We start from the raw sequence: 16,422 nt of genomic DNA, 5'->3' as shown, positions 1-16,422 counted from the left end.
CTTCTTTTCAATGTTGTATTCAAGTCTACCCTGAGGGAAACAATTACTATGCAGTCACTTTTGCACTTGAATCACCAGATTGAATCGAATGCACTTTGTTCTCAGAGTTAGTCTATGTGGATGTAGTAGTGCAGGTACCACGTTCTAGCTATGTGACCTTGAGGAAGTGAATACAATTGAGGAAGAAGATGCTGATTTAAAATCTGTAGTAATATACACAACTACAAAGAAATTATATTATTACAACCATCAGATTTCAATAGAATATATGATTTGTAAGGGCAAGTTGCTTTTTACATTTATTTTTTATTTAACTTAATGATAGTCCCAAAGCATAGTTTTTAAAAAGAGCTTTATTGAGGTATAATTGACATACAATAACTGTACATATTGCAAGTGTACAACTGATAGCTTTCACGTACATACATATGCATGTATCCGTGATATCATCACCACAATCATCATGGATATACCACCATTCCAAACTTTTTTCTTGTGCTTCTGTATACTCCCTCCCTCTCATTCCTAAACACCAGCCTCATCTCAAGCGACCCTTGATTTTCTCTGTCACTGTAGATTAGTCTGCACTTTCTAGAATTTTATAAAATGGAAACATACAGTACCCACTCTTTTGGTCTGGCTTTCATGTAACATACTTATTTTCAGGCGCAGCCATGTTTTTACAAGTATTTTGTTGATGAAGAATATTTCATTGTATGGCTATAAAACAATGTATTTATCCATTCACCTGTTGATGGACATTTCCAGAGTGTTGTTATAAAAGATAAAGATACTATGAACTTAGCCATTTTAGTAAAGATGTAGTAATATTTCAATGTGGTTTTCATTTACATTTTCCTAATTACCAAAGGTGTTGAGACTATCTACATGTGCCCATCTCCCATCTGCATATCTTCATGGCAAAGGCTGCTTTTTATTATCATTGTGCATCCTGAAGATCTATCATAGAGGCTCGAACCCAGTAAACATAGAACAATATTTGTAAAGATAAATTATGGTAGTTTTTGGACAATAATGCATTTTTCATAAGATCATGGCATCCGATCTGATTTCTTCATGGCAAATAGAAGGGGAAAGTGGAAACAGTGACATATTTGATATTTTTGGACTCCAAATTTTCTTCAGACTGTGACTGCAGCCATGAAATTAAAAGACACTTGCTCCTTGGAAGGAAAGCTATGACCAACCTAGACAGCATATTAAAAAGCAGAGACATCACTTTGCTAACAAAGGTCTGTATAATCAAAGCTATGATTTTTCCAATAGTCATGTATAATATCAAAGCTGGACTCTAAAGAAGGCTGAGTGCCGAAGAATTGATGGTTTTGAACTGTGGTGTTGTAGCAGACTCTTGAGAGTCCTTTGGAGTGCAAGGAGATGAAGCCAGTCAATCCTTAAGGAAACCAACCCTGGATATTCGTTGGAGACACTGATGATGAAGCTGAAGTTCTAATACTTGTCACCTGATGTGAAGAGTCAACTCATTAGAAAAAACCCTGATGCTGGAAAAGATTGAGAGCAGGAGCAGAAGGGGACAACAGAAGCAACAGCGGATGAGATGGTTGGATGGCATCACCAAATCAATGGACATGATTTTGAACAAATTCCGAGACATAATGAAGGATAGGGAAGCCTGAAATGCTGCAGTACACGGGGTCACAAAGAGTCAGACATGACTTAGTGACTGAATAACAATGACTCTGTGATGATATATACTGTATATCATGTGATATATATTTATAGTCTATATCTATGAGATATACCATGGGAATATACATGTAGTACTATATATATATGCATATAGATATGAATAGATCATCATAATTTCAAAAAATATATAGGTCTTTTTTCAAAATTTTTATTTCCTGTAAATATATTTCATTGTGAAATATCAAGCAAATCTTTCTAAATATATAAGAAAGAATTATTTGATCATGCCTTTCAATATTAAAGACATTTTAATCTTTATAATATTTAAATTGTATAAAAATGTATTTGCCAGCATATGTATACAAAAAAAAATGATAAACATCAATCCTCACTATTTTCTATAACTGAAATCAAAATATTAAGATGATTATTTATGCTACTTCTAAAAGGCTTATTCTTTCCCTTTCAAATATTTTAAATTATATTTCTTTAAAATAGTCACTTTATAACCTTCCTTCCTTGTGACTTAAAATTTATCACATTGTATTGTCTTACATAAGCTCTATGAATATAAACACACATGTAAGTATGCACATGTATTTTTCTGAAATATCATGTTTTTTAATTAATTAATTTTAATTAGAGGCTAATTACTTTACGATATTGTAGTGGTTTTCCCCATACATTGACATGAATCAGCCATGGGTGTACATGTGTCCCCCATCCTGAACCCCACTTCCACCTCCCTCCCCACCCTCTCCCTCAGGGTTGTCCCAGTGCACCAGCTTTGAGTGCCCTGTTCATATATTTTTAAGAGTTGTAGTCTTAAGTCAGAATTTTTAATAATATATTTGTTATACTTATTATAGGCCTTCCCAGGTGGTGCTAGTGGTAAAGAACCCTGCCTGCTAATACAGGAAACATAAAAGACTTGGGTTTTACCCCCAGGAGGAGGGCGTGGCAACCCTCTCCAGGGTTCTTGCCTGGAGAATCCCATGGACAGAGGAGCCTTGCCGGAGTCCATACCGTTGCAAAGAATCAGACATGACTGAACCAGCTGAGCATACACAGCTATTATTATCTTCCTTTCTCTTTTATGCTTTCTTTTACTAAAATTTTTTTATCATTCTGATATTTTTCTTCCATAAAATAATCTGGATCATATAAAAGTTGTTTTTTTTTTTTAACATCCCAAATTCAGCTAGGCTTAAGGATTAAGAATCTTAATTGCTCAAGGATATTAGTCAAAATCTGATTAATCAAAAGATTTAACAAATGTGCCTCATTTTCTTGATTAAAAGCAAACACTTGAAGTTTGCCAAATGACCTAAGGAAAAAGAGGATGTTCTAAATAAGACCACATGTTTCCGATTGGAAATGGAGTAGAGCATGTAACAACTTCATTAAAATCTTGTTACAAACCACTTTTTAGTAACAACAACAAAATCAACATGCCCAATAAGTCTGAATTGTGAGAAAAATGCTACTAGGTAGCTTTATTTTTCATTTCCTTCCTCTGACTAAGTAAATAACATCACTCAAATTCCTTATTTTATAGTTAAATACTTTCATGTAATCAACAATATGTTTAAAAATGTCTTTTAAGTAAGTAATGTGAGTTTGTTAAAAAAACATATTGGAGTATAGTTGCTTTACGATATTGTGTTAGTTTCCGCTGTACAGCAAAGTGAGTCAGCCGTATGTATACATATGGCTTCGTTTTTGGACTTCCTCCCTATTTAGGCCACCACAGAGCATGGAGTACAGTTCCCTGTGCTAAACTGTAATGTAAGTTTTGAAATAATATTGCTACTTTATTAAAAGAGAAAGGACATGTTAAACTTGTTTATTAAATCAATGTGATTAGGATGATAATTGATGATACTTTTTCTGCTATGCAAGTTTCAAATCAATTTATATCAGACAATGGTGACATAACTGTAAAGAATTCAAAATTTCCTTTTGAATCATCTACTGATAATATTTCGGAAATATTGATGTAGGAGTTTAGCAATATAAAACCCTTTACAATTCTTCCATTTTCTTTTTTATAAATGTATTATTTTAATTGAATTGTTTGTATTATTTTTCCCAGTACTAAAATAAATATAAAAAGGGAGCATTAAATATATAGTTTTATCAAATATTTATTTATATTTATACATTATTTAACTTGTAAATGGAACTAAAATATTTTTGAGAAAACTTACCTGAGAATTTTTAGCAGATATTTACATGAATTGAATCTATATTTTTTTTTTATTAAATTGGTATTACAGAGTGGAAAATCCACTCAATAGAAATAATGAGGTTATTCAGAATAGAGAAAAAAAAACAAAAGGCGAAGTCAATGTTGGAAGTAAAACAAGCAAAGAATTCAGAACATGATGGCTGAGGATGACCTAACCCTTACCCTGTTTCCCTCAGTTGTTTCTGTTGCATGCCAGAAAGCTCATATTTAAGCTTGAAATAAACAAAGAAAAAATGAGAATTTCCAACAGGCTAAATTTATTTTCTAAGCATGCATTTCCTTCACAAAATCATAGCATTCCATGATTATTTCCAGTTTATTTTATAAACATTTATAATGTATTCATTGAAATGTACATGTCATATTTTGCAATGTCTATCATATTTAAACAGAAGTTTTCACAATTCAATATGATATTTTTATCATTCTTATTTAATTATGAAAGAGCTACTTAAGCTTTTTATTGTACATGATTCATATATAAAGAATGTATACAATATAGATATGTGAATAAAATATACATGTACATATACACAAATGAATATTACACATTCCATTTATGAATTGAATTTTAAAATAATAGACTGCATGGTTTGTAGTAAACTGATGAAGCGTTTCTCTCTTTATGCAAACATCCATGTTGAATTCTTCAAAACACGATATTCTCAAGATACTCATTTCTTACACAGTGACCTGCTTTCCCCAAAGCAAAGATTTCAAGCGATTCAGGCAGAAGTAACAAGGTTTCTTACAATCTTATAATCAGATATATCAAAACCAGTATTGCTGGTTTTGTATACAGGGCCAGTGTATACTATATTGTATACACAAGGCCAGTCAAGATTGAGGGGCCTATAAAAGGACATGCATATTGGGAAGTGTGGGTCATTGGATTTGGAGGTTCATCTTTTAGATTAACTATCATGATGGCAACCAAATCAAAAACATTTAATGAGATTATCTTTTTAAAATTATTTGATATTAGAAGGAATAACAATCCAACAAAATTTAAATGATACTCTTAGGACAGAATTTACCACTACTCCAGTGTGTGTTAAAGTACAAACTCATCTGAAAAGTTTATTCATTGATCTATTCATTTTACCAATAACTCATCCTGCTGGATCCACAAGGTTGCCATTAAAAGAAGATATTTCTTAGTTGTCACAATAAATCTGTTTTACAGTTAAGACAGCTAGGTGATGATTTCCAGCTCTTTATCCACTGTATGACAGAGAACACTAAGACATCAGTCAACCACTCACCAAGAGGATTTAAAATGCGCAAAGCCATGTTCTCTGAAGAAATGATGGCTCTGTCCATGAAAATCCCTATGCACTCCTTATAAGATGCAGGAAAATCCTCTATTTGGATAAACTTCTATAGGGACCTAATTAAACTTAAAACCTTTTGCATAGCAAAGGAGACCATAAATGAGATGAAATGAAAACCAAGAATGGGAGAAAATATTTGCAACTGACGAAGGAATAGTCTCTAAAATATATAAATAGCTCATGCAGCTCAATAGAAAAAAAAAAAAAAAAAGTAAAAGATGGGCAGAAGACCAAAAGAGACATTTCTCTAAAGAAGACACACAGATGGCTAACAAACACATGAAAAGATTCTCAGCATCACTAATTGTAAGAGAAACACAAGTCAAAACTACATTGAGATATCACCTCACAACTGTCAGAATAGCCATCATCAAAAAATATATATAAACAATAAATGCTAGAGAGGTTGTAGAGAAAAGGGAACCCTCTTGCACTGTTGGTGGGAATGTAAATTGTAAGGAGAACACTATGGAAGTTCCATAAAAAGCTAAAAATAGAACTACCATATGACCCAACAGTCTCATTGCTGGGTATATACCCTGAGAAAACCATAGTTCAAAAAGACACATGTACTTCAGTGTTCAATGCAGCATTATTTACCATAGCCAGGACATAGAAGCAACATAAATGCCCATCAACAGAGGACTGGATAAAGAAAATATGGTACATACATAAAATGAAATATTGCTCACAGCCATAAAAAGAAAGAAAATTGGGTTTTTGCAGTGATGCGAAAGGACCACTGACAGATTGAAGTCAGTCAGAAAGAGATAAACAAATATTGCATATTAATGTCTATATATGGAATCTAGAAAAATGGTACAGTTGAACTTATTTGCAGAATAGGAATAGAGATGCAATCATGGAGAATGGACATGTGGACAAAGCCAGGAAGGGGAAGGTGGGATATACTGAGAGAGTAGCTTTGACATATATACACCACCATGTGTAACACAGATAGCTACCATATAGCACAGGGAGCTCAACTCGGTGCTTTCTGATGACCTAGACAGGTGGGTTGGAGGAGTGGGAGGAGGCTCAAAAGGGAGGAGTATATGCATATATATGGCTGATTCGGGCTTTCCTCGAAGATCAGTTGGTAAAGAATCTACCTGCAATGCAGGAGATCCAGGTTCTATTCCTGGGTTGGGAAGATCCCTGGAGAAGGGAATGGCAACCCACTGCACTATTCTTGTCTGAAGATCCTGAGGACAGAGGAGCCTGGCAGGCTACTGTCCATGCAGTCACAAAAGATGGACATGACTTAGCGACTAATCTACCACCATGATGGATTTACTTTGTTGTACATCAGAAACTAACATCACATTGTAAAGCAATTATACTCCAATAATAAAATTTTTAAAAATAAACTTTATTTTAAAAAAAAAAGACATTGTGAGAGCAATGCTAGAGAGAGACCTAGAAACTGACCTACACATGTAGTAAAATTTGATATATTATAAAAGGATATCCAGAGAAGGTGATAGCGCCCCACTCCAGTACTCTTGCCTGGAAAACCCCATGGACGGAGGAGCCAGGTAGGCTGCATTCCATGGGGTCGCGAACAGTTGGACATGACTGAGCGACTTCACTTTCACTTTTCACTTTTATGCACTGGAGAAGGAAACGGCAACCTACTCCAGTGTTCTTGCCTGGAGAATCCCAGGGAAGGGGGAGCCTGGTGGGCTGCCGTCTATGGGGTCGCACAGAGTCGGACATGACTGAAGCGACTTAGCAGCATCAGCAAAGGGATATCACTGGGGAACAAATTTCTTGGCTGGAAACTTGAGTTCTGACAAATTATCTATATGAAAACAATTATTTATCATCTTTACATAATATTTAAAAGGCTCTTATAGGAAAAAACTATTAACCTTTTTGGAAGGAAATACGAGGCATACATTTATTACCATAGCAAGTCAATGCTTTTAAAATAAAAAAAATAAAATATGACTTAATGAAAGATATAATGAATCTATGTTAAAATTAAGTTTTGTTTAATCAAAGAAAACAACACTTGGATGAATATATGTGAAATTAAAAAACAGATTATTATATTCTACCATACACCAATCAGGAGAATGAGTATTAGGCAGTAAAAACAGATGAACATTCAGAAAATACATTGGAAAAAATTCTCACTACAAGCAGAGTGGTCTTGGCTTTGGTTTAAGTTAGCAATGTGTGTGTGTGTGTGTTTAGGGGGAGAGGGCACGCACTATGAGCTAAAGAACCTCTGATGAAGATGAAGGAGGAAAGTGAAAGAGCCAGTTTAAGACTAAATATTAAAAAAGAAAGAAAGAAAGGAAGAAAACTAACACAATGGCATCCAAGATTACAATTCCCTGCTGAATAACCAGTGACAGGAGAATGTTGGATCCCACCAAAAAAATATATCCCGCGTCCAAGGGCAGGGGAGAAGCCCCAGTGAGATGGTAGGAAGGGGTGAAATCGCATTTGAAATCAAACCTGATACCCACCAGAGACACTGGGAGGGCTGAAACAAAACCTTGTGTACACCAGGAGACCCCACAGAGACTGAGCCAAACTCGCCTTTTAGTGTTGGAGAGTCTCCTGTGAAGACAAGGGTCAGCAGTGGCCTGCTGCAGGGGCTCTGGGTGCAGTAGATCTGGGTATGGCATAAGCCCTCCTGGAGGATGTCATCATTAACCCCACCATAGAGCTTCCAGAACTTACACAGGACTGGGAAACAGACTCTTGGAGGGCACAAACAAAACATTGTACACACCAGGACCCAGGAGAAAGGATCAGTGACACTACAAGAGACTGACCAAGACTTGCTTGTGAGTGTCCAGGAGTCTCTGGCAAAAGCGTGGGTCAGTGGTGGTCTGCTGCAGGGTTAGGGGTACAGAATGTGGCAGTGCCTGTACTGGATATTTTGAAGGAGTTAGCCTTTAACTTCATTACCTTCACCATAGTTTGGTTTCAGGTCAAACAACAGGGAGGGAACACAGGCCCACACATCAGCAAAAACTTGGATTAAAGATTTACTGAGCATGGCCCTGCCCATCAGAACAAGACCCAGTTTTCCCCACAATCAGTCTTTCCCATCAATTAGATTCCATAAGCCTCTTATCCTTATCCCTCAAGAGCAGACAGAATGAAACTACAGTCATATAAAACTAATCAAACAGATCACATGGACCACAGCCTTGTCTAACTCAATGAAACTATGAGCTATGCCATGTAGGGCCACCCAATATGGACAGGTCTTGGTGGCAAGTTCTGACAAAACATGGTCCAATGGAGAAGGGAATGGCAAACCACTTCAGTATTCTTGCCTTGAGAACCACATGAACAGGCAAAAAGATATGACACTGAAAGATGAGTTCCCCAGGTCAGTAGGTGCCCAATATGCTACTGGAGAAAAGTGGAGAAATAACTCAGAAAGAGTGAAGAGACAGAGCCAAAGCAAAAAATGTCATCCAATTGTGAATGTGACTGGCAGTGGAAGTAAAATTTGATGCTGAAAAGAGCAATATTGCATAGGAACCTGGAATGTTAGGTCCATGAATCAAGGAAAATTGGAAGAGGTCAGGCAGGAGATGGTAAGAGTGAACATGGGCATTTCAGGAATCAGTGAACTAAAATGTATTAGAATGGGAGAATTTAACTCAGATAAGTTAAGAAAGGCTTCCTCACTGAACAATGCAAAGAAATAGATGAAAACAACAGAAAGGAAAAGACTACAGATCTCTTCAAGAAAATTAGATATACCAAGGGAATATTTCATGCAAAGATGGGCACAATGAAGGAAAGAAATGGTATAGACCTAACAGAAGCAGAGGATATTAAGAAGAGGTGGCAAGAATACACAGAAGAACTAAACAAAAAAGATCTTCATAACCCAGATAATCATGATGGTATGATCACTCATCGAGAGCCAGACATTCTGGAATGCGAAGTCAAGTGGGCTTTAGGGAGCATCACTATGAACAAAATTACTGGAGATGATAGGATTCCAGTTGAGCTATTTCAAATCCTAAAAGATGCTGCTGTGAAAGTGTTGTACTCAATATGCCAGCAAATTTGGAAAACTCAGCAGTGGCCAAGGGACTGGAAAAGGTCAGTTTTCCTTCCAATCCCAAAGAAAGGCAATGCCAAAGAATGCTCAAACTACCTCAGAATTGCGCTCATCTCACACACTAGTAAAGTAATGCTCAAAATTCTCCAAGCCAGGCTTCAACAATACATGAACTGTGAAGTTCCAGATGTTCAAGCTGGATTTAGAAAAGGCAGAGGAACCAGAGATCAAATTGCCAACATATTCTGGATCATGGAAAAAGCAAGATAGTTCCAGAAAAACATCTACTTCTGCTATATTGACTATACCACAGCATTTGACTGTGTGGACCACAACAACTGTGGAAAATTCTTAAAGAGATGGGAATACTAGACCACCTGATCTGCCTTTTGAGAAATCTGTATGCAGGTCAGGAAGCAACAGTTAGAACTGGACATGGAACAACAGACTGGTTCCAAATAGGAAAAGGAGTACATCAAGGCTTTATATTGTCACCCTGCTTATCTAACTTATATGCAGAGTACATCATGAGAAATGCAGGGGTGGAAGAAGCACAAGCTGAAATTAAGATTGCCAGGAAAATATCAATTACCTCAGATATGCAGAAGACACCACCCTTATGGCAGAAAGCAAATAACTAAAGAGCCTCTTGATGAAAGTGAAAGAGGAGTTTGAAAAAGTATATATAAATATATATATATATATATATATATATATATAAAACTCAACACTCAGAAAACTAAGATCATGGCATCTGGTCTCATCACTTCATTGCAAATAGAGGGGGAAACAATGAAAACAGTGAGAGACTTTATTTTGGGGGCTCCAAAATCATTGCAGATGATGACTGCAGCCATGAAATTAAAAGGCACATGTTCCTTGGAAGAAAAGCTATGACCAATCTAGACAATATGTTAAGAAGCAGAGATGTTACTTTGCCAACAAGGGTCTATCTAGTCAAAGCTATGGTTTTTCCAGTAGTCATGTTTGGATGTGAGAGTTGGACTATAAAGAAAGCTGAGCACTGAAGAATTGATGCTTTTCAACTTTTGTGTTGGAGAAGACTCTTGAGAGTCCCTTGGACTGCAAGACAATTCAATCAGTCCATCCTAAAGGAAATCAGTCCTGAATATTCATTGGAAGGACTGATGCTGAAGCTGAAACTCCAGTACTTTGGCTACTTGATGTGAGGAACCAACTCATTGGAAAATACCCTGATATGGGAAAGATGGAAGGCAGGAGGAGAAGGGGAGCACAGAGGATGAGCTGATTGGATGGCATCACTGACTGGATGGACATGAGTTTGAGCAAGCTCCAGGAGTTGATGATGGACATGGAAGCCTGGCGTGATGCAGTCCATGGGGTTGCAAAGAGTCGGACATGATATAGCAATTGAACTGTACTGAACTGAATTACATCTGGCCCCATTACTGCTTGCAAATAGAAGAGGAAAAGGTAGAAGTAGCGACAGCTTTCCTCCTCTTGGGCTCCAAAATCATGCAGACAGTGACTGCAGCCATGAAATCAGAAGACAAGTGTTCCTTGAAAGGAAAGCGGTGACAGACCTAGACAGTGTGTTGAAAAGCAGGCATTACTATGTCAACAAAGGTCCATATAGTCGAGGCTGTGGTCTTCCCAGTGGTCATATGTGGTTGTGAGAGCTGGAAGGTAAACAAGAAAGAAAGCCAAAGAATTGATGCCTCCATATTGTGGTGCTGGAGAACACTCCTCAAAGTCCCTTGAACAGCATGGAGATAAAACCATTCAGTCTTAAGGGAGATCAACCCTGAATACTCAATGGAAGGAGCGATGCTGAAGCTGAAGCTCTAGTATTTTGGTCATCTGATACGAACAGATGACTCATTGGAATAGTCTCTGATTCTGGGATAGATCATGGGCAAAAGGAGAAGAGTGCATAAAAAGATGAGATGGCTGGAAGGCATCACCAATGCACTGAACATGAACTTGTGCAAATTCTGGGAGATGGTGAGGGGCAGGGAGGCCTGGTGTGCATGAGTCCATGGAGTTGCAAAGAGCCTGACATGACAGGGTGACTAAACAACAACAGCAACAACAGGCACTGTTGAGGGAAGACAAGGGTAGGTGCGTGAATCAAGGAAATTTGTTTCACACAATTATTCAGGACAGAATCTTCAGCACTCCAAGGCTGTGTTCAGGTCCCTACTACAAATTTCAGATGTGGAAAGCACTCCCAGTGGGTGTACATCAAAAGATGGTAGCTATCTGTCCTGTGTGATGCATGTCATTTCCATTCACATTCCAATGACTAGAACTCAGCAGTATGATATATTAACACTTGGTTGCAAGAGAGCCTAAGAACTGATCCAAGAGGAAAAAAGAAATATGTTTTGGTAAACAGCTAGTAAGTGATCCTATAATAAATAAATAACTCTTATAATCAATAAGAAAGTAAAAATACTTCATAGGAAAAATAGTTGAAAAATACACACATTTCTAAGAAATGCAATGTTAGTATAAATAAACCAATGAAAAGAAGTGCAACATAATCTGTACTTTTAAGGATACACAAAATCAAACCAAAAGTAAGATCTTTTTCTACATTCTGGTCAGAAATTAAAGGAATAATGACCAATTTAGAATATGATTCTGGATTGATTGTAAATTATGTTGTACATTGGTTCACAGAGACCTTGGTGATACTTGATAAAACAACAACAAAAGATTGATGTACCCTATGGCTCAGGAATTCCTATATATATAGAGAGAGAGAGGAGTGAACTGCTGAGTTCTGCTACATATCATAAATTTCTTCACATGCATAACAGAAGACATGTACAAAATTATCTATATAACAGTATATACAGAGAGGAACATTTAAAAATAATACAAATGTGCACAAACAGAAGAATGGATAAATATATTATGGTAAATTCACACAATAAATTTCTACCCAACAATTGAATTAACAAACTGCCCCCAGAGAAATAAACATGAATGAATTCAGAAACATACAATTTCAATGGAAAATGAGTTATAGAAGATTATTCATGATAAGAACTCAAAACTTATATTGTTATTTATACAAGAGAACACATATAAGATATAATACAAACATCATAATTCCATAATGACATAGATTTATAACACAGAATATATATGTAATTATATAATTCAAATGAGAAACAATGAATGTTAAACACAAAAGTCAGAATAGTGCTTATCCACACTGACGAGATTGATTTGACCCAAAAGGAAACTGTATGGATCTTGATTACATTTTTTTTTTGTTTATTTTTTCCTTCTTAAGCTGGATGGTGGATATAGAGACATTCACTTCATTTAAAGTGTGTATATGTGTGTGTGTATATGCAATATAACATATTTCCTTTTCCATAAATTATATATATTAAAACAATCTGTAAAATTAGTCATTTAAGATTACCTATGTGCAGGCAAGATAAATATGTGCTCAATTTACTCTTCCCAATCCTCAAAAATAGATCTCTAAGTAAAACTGGATCAACTGAGTGCAAAGCAACCATATTCAGGCCTGATGTTTGGCATTACATTTCTTTTACTCTTTTGTCACTTTTTGTATATTTTTACGGAAATGCTAAGTGCTATATTTACACATTTACTCCCATAGATATATCAATTTCAACTTCTATTGCTGTGTTCTCTTTTATTTCATATTTTGTGACAAACTCTTGTTTATATGTGTGTATAGTTTGTTTCTGCATGTATTTCTTCTATATATATAAATTACAAAAAAAAACATTGTATATATTTTGTAAATGCAAGTAGTGTAAAAGTACAACCATGGTAATACATTTTAATTTTGTCAAAAGTTTAAGCACTGTGCTTTATATTTCAGAGTAGTTTATAGCAAGCATAAATTGAACTAATTAGGCAATACTGTTAAACTGATGAAGCTAATTTTTCAATGTGTAAAAATTTAATAGAACCATTCATTATTAATGAAGTTGTTGCTAAAAGCACCTCCTTATTTATTTCTTTGACAGTTGAAGTGATTGAGTTAGTATGGAACAGGGTAATCAAAAGGAAGGAAGAAAGCAGGAATCAAGAAAACAATTAGTAGAATCTGATAGAGTGTTATTTAACTTAATAAAATTTAATGACTGTTCCTCTGATTCTAAAATAAAAAAATATAATGTAATTCACAACTGAAAATTACACTTGAAAATAAGGCATTCAGTCATTCTTTACTAATTGATAATCTATCCTTTGTAATGATTTTAAATGAGAGCTGTAATCACCATGTCTAGTATTATCAATTATTATATTAAGAGTAGACAGAGACTACCATAAATGATTTTATCTTCAACAGAATTTTCACAATCAAGCAGTTATTGTGGACAATGAACCTTTAAATCAATGTACATGTGTGTATATGTGTGTGTGTGTTTATGACAGAGAGGGAGAGAATTATTTGATTAATTTAGAAAATTAGACCCAATAAAATATGCATATGCATTATATATGTGTTGTATTAATCAGAATTAAACTTTGGAATGTTTCCTAAATTAATTACAGTAAAACATGTTGGCTAAGTATGTAGGCAAATCACTTGGCTACCTATTTTCTATGAGAGGCTATGACATCTCTGCCCAGGCTTTTTGCTCTTACTGACTCTAAAATTGCTATCTCTAAAGCCATTCTTATAAAAATAATATAGAAAACAGTTACCATACATGTCTTGTCTGAAATCACTGATTTTGAACACAGTGGAATTAAAAATAGAACAGGAAATTTCCATTAGATGAGAATAAGAGAAGAGTGATCTTAATGTTTGAAATCAGTGGGCAATGACTGAGCAAAAGAGAAAGCAATAAGTAGCCAAAACAAAGTCCTAACTATTTCACAAGTCTATGACTAGTTTTGTGTGAGGCAGATTAATGATTTACAAACACAAGCTTACAAATTAGTTCTTGAAAAGTAAACTAAGTAAAAGGAAATGGACCCCCATCGGCTCAGTACTTCTAAACAGTTCCTATGTCCAAACAGAATCACTTGGAACAAAATTCTGATCAGACTCCAGCCCCACTCAATAACCTTCACCTGTTACTAGCTGTGTATGGAAAAATTACCAAATTCCTGTCTGGCACTAAGGAAATTTTAGAGCCTGTTTTCTTTTTCCATCTATACCATATTATATTCTACTTTTTCAGTCACTACCCTTCAGCCAGTTAAATTCTTTTCTCATACAGGTCCAGTCCTTTGCTTCTCTCTGAGTCTGGCCTGAAATTGTTTATTTTTCCTGGAATAACCTAAGTCCCTCAGCTGCTTGCCAAATTCTCTTCATATTCAATACTTACTTCAGAAATGAAGGTCGGTTCAGGGCTCACTGCCTTTGACATTTTTACTAATCTCTCTTTCCAGGACACCCATAACATTATATCTGCCCTCCCCCTCAGGGACAGATCCATTTTTATTCTTTCCTTTAGTTGTTTATACTGATGGATTTTTTTTTTCCTTTTAAGATGGAAAGTTGCATGGGATTACTGTGTTTAATTTTTTTTTTTTTTTAACCTGGAACATAAACAAGAAGCACTGAGGGTAGACATAGTCAAAGCTGAGGGAAGCTGCAAAGCCCTAGGAGATGTTCTTCTTTTAGATCTGTGCTGCAGTCTGCATCTGGCTCAGCAGATATTTCATAGCACTGACTGACAGATCATCTGAGGCTATGCTCCAGAGTTCCATGGTCAAGGCATATAATAGTGGGGTCCAGAAATTTACACAAACCCTGAAAATGAGACAAATGACTCCTAAAAATTTGGCTGACCTAGAAAGGGATAGTGTAAAACAAGAGTAAAATAATTCAGTAACTTTATGAAGAGAAGAAAATACTGGGATCCATAGACCCAGCCAGCACAATAGATTCAAAGGCTCTTTTGAAGCAGCTGCACCCCTATGCTAATGCTCAGATCAGACCTTGTCACCTAACAGAGGATGTTATGGATAGCATAAGAAACTGAACATGAGTATTTAAAGTGAGTCTCATCCATTTCCGCCAAGTGTCATTAGGCAGTCTTCAAACATGCACCAGGTATATTGCTGTGGTCAGGATTGCAGGAGAGAAAATCTGAAAAACTGAGCATGGATCCAAGAGAAAGCGGGTCATTCAACACTAAGTCCCTAATCAAAAGAATCTGAAAATGGTGTTAATTTGCAATGATATGCACTTCTAAACCTGATAAATTAGATCAATGATAGAATTTGAAGATAAATTTTTGTTACATATTTGAGTTGTTCCATAACTAAATCTATTTGTTGCCCTACTATAACAGTAAAGATAAGTTAATATCATTATTGAACAAAATATGTTAATAAGATTAAGAAAAGTTAGCAAAAATATCATTTGAATGGGAAATATAAATTATTTGATTCACCGTTAAATCTGGGGAAAATGAAAATAACGGTCCTTTCTATTACAGACTTTTTTGGTGTGAAAGTTAAAAACTCATATTCTGTCTGGTGACTCAAAAGCATTAAAGAATCAGGCTAGTGCCTATAAGTGTCTCTTATATCTTAATGACATGTTGAATTGTTTGTACCTTCAGAATCATTAACCAGGGACTTTGCATTTTGTTAATGAAGGAATGGAGAAGGAAATGAGGACCTACTCCAGTATTCTTGCCTGAAAAATCCCAAGGACAGAGGAGCCTGGCAGGCTACAGTCCATAGGGTTTTAAGAGTCAGACACAACATAATGACTAAAGCACCACCACCAATGAAGGAATAGGGCATATATTAATAATATTTAATACCTACTCCCATGAAAATATTTTAAAATATGCGTAAGATAAAAAAACTGTAAATAACACACAATCTTCCTAATTCCTCTGTGGCTTAGAATTGTATTGGTCAATCTTTCCTCCCACTGCTCTTTAGAAAACACACTCTACCCTTTGACCTCAGCACTTTAAAATATACATTTTTGCTAGTTTTCTGTTATTATTCCCCTTCTCAACAAGTTCATCTTTGTCAATTAACTTCTATTATTTAATTTTGCACCTGTATCTGAAATCTCCAGAATAAGTGTAATTGATGGTTGGACATTTTCACTTGGTTGTCTCACACAGATATCTCAAACTTAGTGCTTACTCTGTGATCATTAT

At 35.6% G+C, this 16,422-nt stretch overlaps 1 long non-coding RNA gene across 4 annotated transcripts in view; it reads left to right on the top strand.

Annotated features, from left to right (window-relative positions):
* LOC123328971 overlaps positions 1 to 16,422 on the top strand; it is a 340,123-nt gene that overhangs the window by 80,259 nt on the left and 243,442 nt on the right. Inside the window, exon 3 of one of the 4 annotated variants that reach the window (XR_006544013.1) lies at positions 872 to 1,100. The exons of the other annotated variants lie outside the window; for them this stretch is intronic. This is a non-coding gene — a long non-coding RNA (uncharacterized LOC123328971). Of the gene's footprint in view, positions 1 to 871; positions 1,101 to 16,422 lie in introns of those variants that run through there. 4 annotated transcript variants of the gene reach the window in all.

Source organism: Bubalus bubalis, chromosome 13 (genome assembly GCF_019923935.1).
Source record: "Bubalus bubalis isolate 160015118507 breed Murrah chromosome 13, NDDB_SH_1, whole genome shotgun sequence".
NCBI lineage: Eukaryota > Metazoa > Chordata > Mammalia > Artiodactyla > Bovidae > Bubalus > Bubalus bubalis.
The sequence above is the reverse complement of the archived record's forward strand: the minus strand, read 5'-3'. Positions and strand labels throughout refer to the sequence as shown.